General features: G+C 35.9%; 1 protein-coding gene across 5 annotated transcripts in view; it reads left to right on the forward strand.

Annotated features, from left to right (window-relative positions):
- CFAP20DC (CFAP20 domain containing) overlaps positions 1 to 12,938 on the forward strand; it is a 265,217-nt gene that overhangs the window by 146,829 nt on the left and 105,450 nt on the right. The window lies entirely within an intron of this gene.

Genomic DNA, 12,938 nt, shown 5'->3' on the forward strand with positions numbered 1-12,938 from the left:
TGACCCAGCAATCCCACTACTTGGCATATACCCTGAGAAAACCAAAATTCAAAGAGAGTCATGTACCAAAATGTTCATTGCAGCTCTATTTACAATAGCCAGGACATGGAAACAACCTAAGCGCCCATCATCGGATGAATGGATAAAGAAGATGTGGCACATATACACAATGGAATATTACTCAGCCTTAAAAAGAAATGAAATTGAGCTATTTGTAATGAGATGGATAGACCTAGAATCTGTCATACAGAGTGAAGTAAGTCAGAAAGAAAAAGACAAATACCGTATGCTAACACATATATATGGAATTTAAGGGAAAAAAATGTCATGAAGGACCTAGGGGTAAGATAGGAATAAAGACGCAGACCTACTGGAGAACGGACTTAAGGATATGGGGAGGGGGAAGGGTGAGTTTTGACAGGGCGAGAGAGAGTCATGGACATATACACACTAACAAACGTAGTAAGGTAGATAGCTGGGGGGAAGCAGCCGCAAGGCACAGGGATATTAGCTCGGTGCTTTGTGACAGCCTGGAAGGGTGGGATGGGGAGAGTGGGAGGGAGGGAGACGCAAGAGGGAAGACATATGGGAACATATGTATATGTATAGCTGATTCACTTTGTTGTAAATCAGAAACTAACACACCATTGTAAAGCAATTATACCCCAATAAAGATGTTTAAAAAAAAAAAAAAAAAAAAAAAAAATAAAGTGCATTTTTTTGAATGCTGTATAACTGGATCAAGAGCATTTAATGAAATTAATAAAATAGTTGTGTTTCCAAAAAGTCAATGTTACCACACATTTGCACTGTTCACATTGTCAGTTCCCAGTGCATGTCAGTTAATGACTGTTAGTCTGCAGAGGACTGTAGGCTCTGATGATCTTAATTAATGGGACCCCGCTTTAACTGAACTAGTGAATCAGATCTGGTTATTGAAGTTGAGCATGCAGCTACTGATGACAAGTTGCAGTGGTCTACTAAGCACAAATCAAAGCTAGTAATTTGCTTCATTGTCACTTTTGTTGTGGTCACCCATTTACAATGCTTGGAGTCAGTCTATTTATCTCTTGTAAAAATTCAAAAAAAAAAAAAAAGATACACACACACACAGAGCACACACAGACATGAAACCACCACAATCAGGAGAGTGAGCATATTCATCATTCCCAAAGGTTTCCTCATAATCTTCATAATCCCTTCCTCCCAACCCCATCCTCACTGATCTGCTATCTCTCATTATAGATTAGTTTGCATTTTCTAGAATTTTATAAATGAGATATGATATATATACCCTTTTGTCTGGCTTCTTTCACTCAGCATAATTATTTTAAAATTCATTTTGAGATAGGCACATGTGGTTTGTAGAAATAATTCATTCCTTTTTATTGCAGAATAGTGTTCCATTGTGTGGGGGTGCCATATTTTGTTTACCCATTTACTTGCTGATGGATAAATAATACTGCTGTGAACAGTTGTGTAGAAGTCTTTGAATGGGCATAAGCTTTCATTTGTCTTGGGTAAATGCCTAAGAGAGGGATGGTTGGATCATATGGTAGCTTTTTAAGAAATGCCAAATTATTTTGCAAAATAGTAGTAACGTTTTATATTCAAACCAGCGGGTATTATTTCCAGTACCAATGAGTGGTATCTCATTGTGGTTTTTGATTTGCATTTCCTTGATAATTACTAATGGTGAGCATCTTTATGTTCTTATTTGCCATCCCTGAATCTTCTTTGATGAAGCATCTGTTCAACTCTATTGTCCATTTTTAAACTGGATTCCTTATTTTCATATTATTGAGTTTTGAGGGTTCATTCTATATTCTGGATATAGGTCCTTTTTCAGATATATGAATTGCAAATATTTTTTTTCCAGTCTGTTGCTTACATTTTATTCTCATAACAATATCTTTTGAAGAGAAGTTTTTAACTTGATCAAGTCCAGTTTATCAAATTTGCTTCTGTGGATTGTGCTTTTGGTGACATATTTAAGAAATTTTTGCCTAATCCAAGGTTATGAAGATTTTGTCTTATGCCTCCATGTAAAAAAAAAAATTACAGTTTTAGGTTTTACATTTAGGTCTATGATCCACTGAATTAATTTTTGTATATAGTATAAGATATAAATCCACATTTTTGGTTTTGGGGCCTTTTTTTTTAATTTGGATATCTAGTTGTTCTAGCCTTTGCTAAAAAGTGTCCTTTTCTCCGCAGCATTTCCTTTGCACCTTTGTCAAAAATCAGTTGTCAATATACTTGTGGTTATATTTCTGGTCTCTTTATTCAGACTCTTTATTCTCTTTATTCTGTCTCATTTATCTATTTGCTTTTATGCCAATATCATGATTTTTATTACTATATGTTTCTAAGTCTTGCATTCAGCTAGTGTGAGCCTTCCAGTTTTGTCCTTCTTTTTCAAAAATTATTTTAGCTATTATGGACTCTGTGCATTTTAGTATGAATATTAGAATCAACATGTGAATTTCTGCCAAAAAGGCCTGTTGGGAATTTGATTGGGATTGTGCTGCATTTATAGGTCACAATTTGGGGAGAATTGACATCTGAACAATATTGATTCTTCCAACTTCTTTTTTTTAGGTTTTCTTTAATTTCTCTCAGCAATGTTTTATAGTTTCAGGGTACAGTTCTTTTATAACTTTCTTCAGATTTATCCCTAAGTATTTTATATCTTTTGATACTACTGATAAGTGGTAAGTTTTAAAATTTCTATTTCCAATTGTTTGTTGCTAGTGTGTAAAATACATTGAAATTTTGTAAATTGATCTAGTATCCTGCAACTTTACAAAACTTATTTATTACTACCAGTAGCTTTTTGTAGATTCCAGTAGACTTCCTACATAGATGATTATGCTGTGTGTGAACAAAGACAGTTTTACATTACCAATCTGAATGCCTCATTTCTTTTCCTTGCCTGATTGCACTGACTAAGACCTCCAGTACAAAGTTTAATAGAAGTGGCTAGAAAGGATAGCCCTGTCTTATTCCTGATCTCAGTGGAAAGGTATTGTCTTTAATGATTAAGTATCATGTTAGCTATTGAGATTTTATAGATGTTCTTAACCATGGTGAGCAAGTCCCTTTCATCACTAGTTTGCTGACAGTTTTTATCAGGAATGGATGTTGGATTTTGTCAAATGCATCTTCTGTATTTATGAGATCATCATGTTTTTTTTTCTTTTTTAGTCTGTTAATACGGTGAATCACATTGATTGAGTTTTTAATGTTCAACCAACCTTGCATTTCTGGGGAAAACCCTGCTTGGTCCTGACGCAAATATCCTTTTAGTCTATTGTTTGATTCAGTTTGTGTTCGTAAGGGATTCTTGGACTATAGTTCTCTTTTTTTATAATGACTTTGTCTGCTTTTGGTATCAGGGTGAAGCTGGCCTCATAGAATGAATTGGGAAATATTTCCTCCCCCCTTTCCCCCACTCCTTAAAACTTTTTGAAAGAATTTGTGTTAAATTGGTATTGTGTCTTTCTTAAATGTTTTGTGGAATTTATCAGCGTGAGAAAGTTTTTATAACCTGTAAATTTAATTTCTTTAATAGATAAAGAGTTTTTCAGGTTAACGATTTCTCTTTGAGCAAGCTTTGGTAATTTGTGTCCTACAGGGAATTTGTCCAGTTCATCTAAGTAGTTGGATATATTGGCATAAAGTTGTTCATAATGTTGCCTTGTTATCTGGAGAATCTATAGTGATACCACTACTATTCCTGATATTAAAAATATGTATCTTTGCTCTGTTTTCCCTGGTCAGTCTAACTAGAGGTTTATCATTCTTACTGATCTTCCCAAAGAACAAGCTTTTGGCTTCATTGATTCTTTCTACTGTTTTTCTATATTGTTTCATTTATTTTCACATTGATCTTTATTATTCCTTTCTTCAGTTGTTTTGGGTTTCATTTGCTCTCTTCTTTCTTTCCTTAAGGTGGGAATCAAGGTCAATGATTTCAGACTTTTCTTTTTCTAATATAGCCATTTAGTGCTAGAAATCTCCCCATAAGTGCTGCTTTAGCAACATCCCACAAATTTTGGTATTGTATTTTTATTTCATTCTGTTCTAAACAACTTCATTTTTTCTTTGATTCATGGGTTACTTAGGAGTTAAGTGTGTTACTTAGTTCCCAAACATTTGAGATCTTTCTGTTATTGATTTATAATTTAATTCCAGTGTAACTTGAGAAAATAATTTATATGAAGTGATGTGTTTTAAATTTGTTGAGACTTGTCCTGAATAGAGTCTATCTCATTAAATGTGCCATATGCTCTTGGTAAGAATGTAAATTTTGCTGTTGTTAGGAGTATTCAATAAATGTCATCTGGATTAAGTTACTTAAAAAAAAAAAAAACTAGTAATTTGCTTAAAAATTAGGAGGTAGTTTTCCCAAGTGCCCTCCTTTCCACAGCAGCAGTCTTACTGGATTTTTACTTCTTTTTAAATAAAGAGAGACTGACATCCATATCTCCTAACTCAATCGCAAACAGATAAAGGATCTAGCAAAACCATGAAATAGTAATCTAACCATAGTTGGCACTGGTGAGATCTTTATTAGAATTTCTTCTTTGGGTTGTACATTATGAAAGCAAATTTCAAATAAAGCAACAAAATCTACTGTGAAGTAGAACCTTAAAAAAAAAGAGAAAGAGATTCTGACTTCAGGAAAAAACAAGACAGATTCTAATTTCTTCTTTCTAAACTCAGATTTTTGGTAATCCTTGTCTTAGGATTGTTGGTTAAAGAAATGCCACAATTAAAAAATGGGCAGAAGACCTGAATAGACATTTTTCTTAAAAAAAATAAAGTTTGTAATTAAAGTACTTTGCATAGGATGTGCACTGTCAAATTAGCCACAGTTTCCCCCACGTTCTACATGTGCCTGCTTGTCACTTACATGTTACCTGCCCGGCATTCAAGCCACTTCATTTTGTCCCTCCCCTGCTTCCACCACCACTTTCTTCCCTCTGGAAAAGATTATTACAGCATTATATCCCATTCTTGATTCCTCAGGAACCCCATTAGTCTTCATCAAATACATTAATTATCATATTCATAAAGTTCTCGTACTTATCCAAATAATCACTATTAGACCCACTTTTCACATAGCAAAACAAAAGCTTTTAATTAGATAGCTTTACAAAACTGCACAGAGAATAAATAGTGGACAAGGAAAGAATCCCCTGCAATGCCCTCCTGGCCGACCAAAGGCAGTATCGTGTGTGGTGAAAAGAGGGCAGGCACAAAGAGGGCTTGGGCATTTGGGTTCTGAGACCCTGCTCTGAGTGGACAGATCTCTAAACATCATGAGCCTCAGCTTCTTCATCTGTAGAGGTGGAATAATATCACACAAAGTGACTGGAAATTTCATAAAGATCATGTACACATCATCATATCCGTCATCCTTTAGATCTCAGATTGAATGTCATTTCCCTCACCCTAAAGACTAGATACCAGCCCCCTGTTAAACACACTTTGAGCCTTCCCTTCATAGCTCTTACCACAGTTGTAATCATGTAGTTATTTATGACTTACTTGCTGTAATATCTGTCTTCCCCGTGAGACCCAGAGTGCCTTGGAGGAGGTGATGTGTCCACCTTATTGCCTATCCTATTCCGTACTTAGAGCAGTGGCTGCCCAGACTAGGTGCCCAATCACTAATGAAAGAATGTGTGAATGAAGGGATAAATGATTGTGAATGGACTTCATAAACTGTTAAATGCTATTCAAGATGGAGGGTATTAATAGCATATTTACTAAGCATTTACTCCCTACTAGGCACAGTATTTAGCATGTTACATGCATTGTTTCATATAATCTAATAAAAATGCCTTGACTTAAGTACTATTATTATCACAGTCTTATGGATGAAGAAAGTGAAGCTTAGAAAGTTTAAATAACTTGTCTAAAATAATATTGCTCTACTAGATCAGTCTTTTTTGTGTTTTTGACATTCCTTATATCAATGCACATATAATAAAATAAAAATCCAATTCAAAATCTGGATTCTGGTAGCAGGTTTAATTCTGATTCGATCATTAGATAATAGATGTAAGTCTTGAGCATGACCCCTGAATGATTAGAGTTGAAAATTCAGCAGGTTTTTCTGGTTAAACTTTGAAAACCTTGCAAACTTAAATGACTATAATAGTTAGAACATTGTACCTTGAGACAAAAATGAATGTTTATTATTCTAAACGACAATTAGAGAGTAGACCCTCAGGTTTTATAATCTAACTACAAAGGCTATACCCCTCAGTAAAATAGCAAAATAATTAATGGTAACATCTCTGACCTACACCCAGTTCATTTTCCACAAACTCAAGAAAATGAAATGCCTAGAGCATGACTTTAATCTAATCTTGATTTTTAACCTTATATTATATATATTGATATCAGGTCTTAAAAGAATTCCTTTTAGAATTCAAAAGGCATGCATTTCTGCTTGTAGTTTTCTTTCATTAAGATTTTTCTCATTATAGAAACTTTGTCCCTTTTATGTTTTATTTTAGAAACCAAAGGTCTAAGTTACTTTTCCTTGTAGGTTTCAATTAGGACCCTATTATCGTGGATACATAGCATGATACATGTTTATAGACATAATTATGACAACATGATTATAAACAGAGAATTATTAAAGTGAAACAGACTTTAAGAATGTGTATATGTTAATTGTGCTAATAAGTTTAAAAAGCCCTGCTAATTAAAGAGATACTAAATAGTGGATTATTGTACACTTTGCTTTGTGAAAAAAAAGGTATACTAAAATTTGTAAAATTTAAAAAGTAGATTTCAATTTAAACACACAGTGGTAGATAGCTCTTTAAAGAAATCCTATAGTAGATCCTCTTATAAAATACAGAATAACATCTTATTTTCTGTGATTCAAGGAATTACATCATATCAAGTTTAGTTGTAGCTTTAATAGCCATTGACTATCCAAGACATAAGTCAATGATTCTTGACTGCTAAGCAAGAAATTCCTCTAAGAAGTTCAAGGTATTTAGGAATTTTCATTTTTTAAATAGCTATGAACTATTTAATATGTTCATTTTGTTGAAATTATAGCTGGAACTGTGTCAGTATGATTTTTTTAAATAGTCCCCCAAAAGTTTTCCTTTTAATCTTTGATACTGTCCACAATTTTGGTGAGATTTATCCATTGTGCACCATATGCTATGCTGGGCTCAGCAGATGAGTATACATGCAGTGCCAAAAAAATGGTCTTTCCACTCAAAGAAACTTAAATTGTTTGGAGGCAACCTGTATATAGATGAAGAATATGAAAAAACATAAAGGAAACTGACCTAGTACAGTGTTTGAACAGAAAGATATGCCCATAAGCCAAATGATTCCTGTGACTGGAAGTTTAAACAAAAAAAAAAGAAGAAGAAAAAGGCTTCTAATCTGGTACTGAAAATTCCCATGTAGGCCTATGCCATGTCCCATACATACCTTTAGGACTCTCAGTGGCTATTTCTTTCTGGGAAAATCCACATTTGAGAACAAAATCAGTAATCTAGGATTTGTTTTATTTGGTCACAGAAGGTACAAATGATGGGTCTGTAACAGATTTTTCCAGTTGTCCTGGAATTTGAGTGTCATTTCTTTCTATTGCTGATCCTGAGAGACTAACAAAGTTTTGTTGACTCCAAATGGATATTTATAAATGACTGAAAAAGCTGCAGATGCACACATAGCCAAGTCTATTTGCTAACATTAGGAAATTTCACGTGTAAGCTCAGTAGGCATCTGATTGTGGTGCCATAGCACTGCTCCTGTTGAAAGCCACACAGTTCATGTAAATAGCAATGTCTTGGTCATTGTTGACCCTTCTCTCTCATCCCCCACATCCTGGCAGTTGTCCAGTCCAGTCTGCCTCCTCAATTCACACATAAATGTCTCAGGTGGATTTTTCTTAAAAATAAGTTTTTGTTTTTGTTTTTTTAAACGTCTTTATTGGGGTATAATTGCTTTACAATGGTGTGTTAGTTTCTGCTTTATAACAAAGTGAATCAGCTATACATATACATATGTTCCCATATGTCTTCCCTCTTGCGTCTCCCTCCCTCCCACTCTCCCCATCCCACCCCTCCAGGCTGTCACAAAGCACCGAGCTAATATCCCTGTGCCCCGCGGCCGCTTCCCCCTAGCTATCTACCTTACTACGTTTGTTAGTGTGTATATGTCCATGACTCTCTCCCGCCCTGTCAAAACTCACCCCTCCCCCTCCCCATATCCTCAAGTCCGTTCTCCAGTAGGTCTGCGTCTTTATTCCTGTCTTACCCCTAGGTTCTTCATGACATTTTTTTCCCTTAAATTCCATATATATGTGTTAGCATACGGTATTTGTTTTTCTCTTTCTGAATTACTTCACTCTGAATGACAGACTCAGGGTCCATCCACCTCACTACAAATAGCTCAATTTCATTTCTTTTTAAGGCTGAGTAATATTCCATTGTGTATATGTGCCACATCTTCTTTATCCATTCATCCGATGATGGGCGCTTAGGTTGTTTCCATCTCCGGGCTATTGTAAATAGAGCTGCAATGAACATTTTGGTACATGACTCTTTTTGAATTTTGGTTTTCTCAGGGTATATGCCCAGTAGTGGGATTGCTGGGTCATATGGTAATTCTATTTGTAGTTTTTTAAGGAACCTCCATACTGTTCTCCATAGTGGCTGAACCAATTCACATTCCCACCAGCAGTGCAAGAGTGTCCCCTTTTCTCCACACCCTCTCCAGCATTTATTGTTTCTAGATTTTTTGATGATGGCCATTCTGACTGGTGTGAGATGATATCTCATTGTAGTTTTGATTTGCATTTCTCTAATGATTAATGATGTTGAGCATTCTTTCATGTGTTTGTTGGCATTCTGTATATCTTCTTTGGAGAAATGTCTATTTAGGTCTTCTGCCCATTTTTGGATGGGGTTGTTTGTTTTTTTGTTATTGAGCTGCATGAGCTGCTTGTAAATTTTGGAGATTAATCCTTTGTCAGTTGCTTCATTTGCAAATGTTTTCTCCCATTCTGAGGGTTGTCTTTTGGTCTTGATTATGGTTTCCTTTGCTGTGCAAAAGCTTTGAAGTTTCATTAGGTCCCATTTGTTTATTTTTGTTTTTATTTCCATTACTCTAAGAGGTGGGTCAGAAAGGATCTTGCTGTGATTTATGTCATAGAGTGTTCTTCCTATGTTTTCCTCTAAGAGTTTGATAGTTTCTGGCCTTACATTTAGGTCTTTAATCCATTTTGAGCTTATTTTTGTGTATGGTGTTAGGGAGTGATCTAATCTCATACTTTTACATGTAGCTGTCCAGTTTTCCCAGCACCACTTATTGAAGAGGCTGTCCTTTCTCCACTGTACATTCCTGCCTCCTTTATCAAAGATAAGGTGTCCATATGTGCGTGGGTTTATCTCTGGGCTTTCTATCCTGTTCCACTGATCTATCTTTCTGTTTTTGTGCCAGTACCATACTGTCTTGATTACTGTTGCATTGTAGTATAGTCTGAAGTCAGAGAGCCTGATTCCTCCAGCTCCTTTTTTCGTTCTCAAGATTGCTTTGGCTATTCGGGGTCTTTTGTGTTTCCATACAAATTGTGAAATTTTTTGTTCTAGTTCTGTGAAAAATGCCAGTGGTAGTTTGATAGGGATTGCATTGAATCTGTAGATTGCTTTGGGTAGTAGAGTCATTTTCACAATGTTGATTCTTCCCATCCAAGAACATGGTATATCTCTCCATCTATTTGTATCATCTTTAATTTCTTTCATCAATGTCTTATAATTTTCTGCATACAGGTCTTTTGGCTCCTTAGGTAGGTTTATTCCTAGATATTTTATTCTTTTTGTTGCAATGGTAAATGGGAGTGTTTTCTTGATTTCACTTTCAGATTTTTCATCATTAGTATATAGGAAAGCCAGAGATTTCTGTGCATTAATTTTGTATCCTGCTACTTTACCAAATTCATTGATTAGCTCTAGTAGTTTTCTGGTAGCATCTTTAGGATTCTCTATGTATAGTATCATGTCATCTGCAAACAGTGACAGCTTTACTTCTTCTTTTCCGATTTGGATTCCTTTTATTTCCTTTTCTTCTCTGATTGCTGTGGCTAAAACTTCCAAAACTATGTTGGATAAGAGTGGTGAGAGTGGGCAACCTTGTCTTGTTCCTGATCTTAGTGGAAATGCTTTCAGTTTTTCACCATTGAGGATGATGTTTGCTGTGGGCTTGTCATATATGGCCTTTATTATGTTGAGGAAAGTTCCCTCTATGCCTACTTTCTGGAGGGTTTTTATCATAAATGGGTGTTGAATTTTGTCGAAAGCTTTCTCTGCATCTATTGAGATGATCATATGGTTTTTCTCCTTCAATTTGTTAATATGGTTTATCACATTGATAGATTTGCGTAAAAATAAGTTTTAATAGTAGTTAGAAATATTTAGTCATATAATCCAGCTTCCCTTCTGACCCATTATACTTTATGATTCATTCAGTTTGCTCAGCAAGGATCTATTGCTCTGTGTCAAGCACTAGGCTAGCAATTCAGGGGTGACAAAGTAGACCACTGAGTTTATATCTACTGAGGTATACATTATTAGAGAATCCCATAAACATATATGAAAGGGTAATTCTGACAGTTTCTGTGAGGGAAAGCTTATGGGACTACCTAAACTGGGTACTGTAATCAGAGAGGTCTGGGAAGACTAGTTTGAGGAAGTGATACATGAGCTGAAACATAAAGGCCAAGAGGGGAAGGAAGATCCTACACGGGGAACAGCATGTACAAATGCTCTGATAGACAGGAAGAACTGAGGAGGCCAGAGCAGAAAATAGAGGGTATTAAGGTTGAACTGAAGCCAGAACATGCAAGTTTTTGCAGGTAATATTAGGGCTTTCTTCTTAATCTTAAGAGCAGCAGGGAAGCCATTGAAAAGTTTTAAGTGAGGAAAAGGAATGATTCAATCAGACGTATGTTTATATAAGACCGTTCTGGCTTCATTTTGGAGAGAGCATGGGACAGGGAGCCAGAGTGGAACATGGTGGATCACTTGAGAGGCTTTGTGGTCATCCAGAAGAGGAATGATGGTTGCTTAAATTATGGTGCTGGTGGAGGAGGTGGAGACAAGTGGATCTGGATTGGATATGGAGAGGATGGAGGAAGGTGTCAAGGATGACATCTAGAGTCTGACTTTTCAAACGGAATGGTTTATGGTGCCATTCATTAGACCAGATTTTCAGTTGGAGGTGTCTTCGAGACATTGAGGAGGAGCTGATCAAGAAGGCCGCTGTATACGAGAGGCTCTCAGAAGAGAGGACTAGGCTAGAAATAGAAATTAGAGAGTCATCTAATATGTGAATCTGACTTATAATATCCAGAATAGCTTTCCAGACTTCTGGTTGAACATCTTCAAAATGACAGAAAATTCACCACCACAACAGCCAGACATGCTTTAATTAAAGAAAGATGTTCCCTATGTTAGACTAAAAGCTTTCTTTTAATTAATTTTTACTGGCGTATAGTTGCTTTACAATGCTGTGTTAGTTTCTGCTGTACAGCAAAGTGAATCAGCTATGCATATATATATATCCCCTCGTTTTTGGATTTCCTTCCCATTTAGGTCACCACAGAGCACTGAGTAGAGTTCCCTGTACTGTACAGTAGGTTCCCACTAGTTATCCATTTTATACATAGTAATGTATATATGTCAATCCCAATGTACCAGTTCATCCCACACCCCTCCTTCCCCTCTTGGTATTCATACGTTTGTTCTCTACTTCTGTGGCTCTCTTTATGCTTTGCAGATAAGCTCATCTGTACCATTTTTCTAGATTCTACATATAAGCGATATATAATATTTGTTTTTCTCTTTCTGACTTACTTCACTCTGTATAACAATCTCTAGGTCTATCCACGTCTTCGCAAATGGCACAATTTCATTCCTTTTTATGGCTGAGTAATGTTCCACTGTATGTACCACATCTTCTTCATCCATTCCTCTGTTGATGGACATTTAGGTTGCTTCCATGTCGTGGCAATTGTAAATAGTGCTGCAGTTAACGTTGGGGTTCATGTGTCTTTTTGAATTATGGTTTTCTTCGGGTATATGCCCAGGAGTGGGATTGCTAGGTCATATGGTAGTTCTATTTTTAGTTTTTTTAAGGAACCTCCATACTGTTCTCCATAGTGGCTGTAACAATTTACATTCCCACCAACAGTGCAGGAGGGTTCCCTTTTCTCAACGCCCTCTCCAGCATTTATTGTTTGTAGATTTTTTGGATGATGACCATTCTGACTGGTACGAGGTGATACCTCATTGTAGTCTTGATTTGCATTTCACTAATAATTAGTGATGTTGAGCAGCTTTTCATGTGCTTCTTGGCAATCTGTATGTCTTCTTTGGAGAAATGTCATTTACATCTTCTGCCCATTTTTGGATTGGGTTGTTTGTTTTTTTGATATTGAGCTGCAGGAGCTGTTTGTATATTTTGGAGATTAATCCTTTGTCCGTTGCTTTGCTTGCAAATATTTTCTTTCATTCTGAGGGTTGTCTTTTCATCTTGTTTATGGTTTCTTTTGCTGTGCCAAAGCTTTTAAGTTTAATTAGGTCCCATTTGTTTATTTTTGTTTTTATTTTCATTACTCTAGTAGGTGGGTCAAAAAAGATCTTGCTGTGATTTGTGTCATAGAGTGTTCTGCCTATGTTTTCCTCTAAGAGTTTTATAGCATCCTGCCTTACATTTAGGTCTTTAATCCATTTTGAGTTTATTTTTGTGTATGGTGTTAGGGAGTGTTCTAATTTCATTCTTTTACATGTAGCTGTCCAGTTTTCCCAGCACCACTTACTGAAGAGACTGTCTTTTCTCCATTGTATAATCTTGCCTCCTTTGTCATAGGTTAGGTGACCATAGGTGGG

Source organism: Phocoena sinus, chromosome 11 (genome assembly GCF_008692025.1).
Source record: "Phocoena sinus isolate mPhoSin1 chromosome 11, mPhoSin1.pri, whole genome shotgun sequence".
In the NCBI taxonomy this organism is placed as follows: Eukaryota; Metazoa; Chordata; class Mammalia; order Artiodactyla; family Phocoenidae; genus Phocoena; species Phocoena sinus.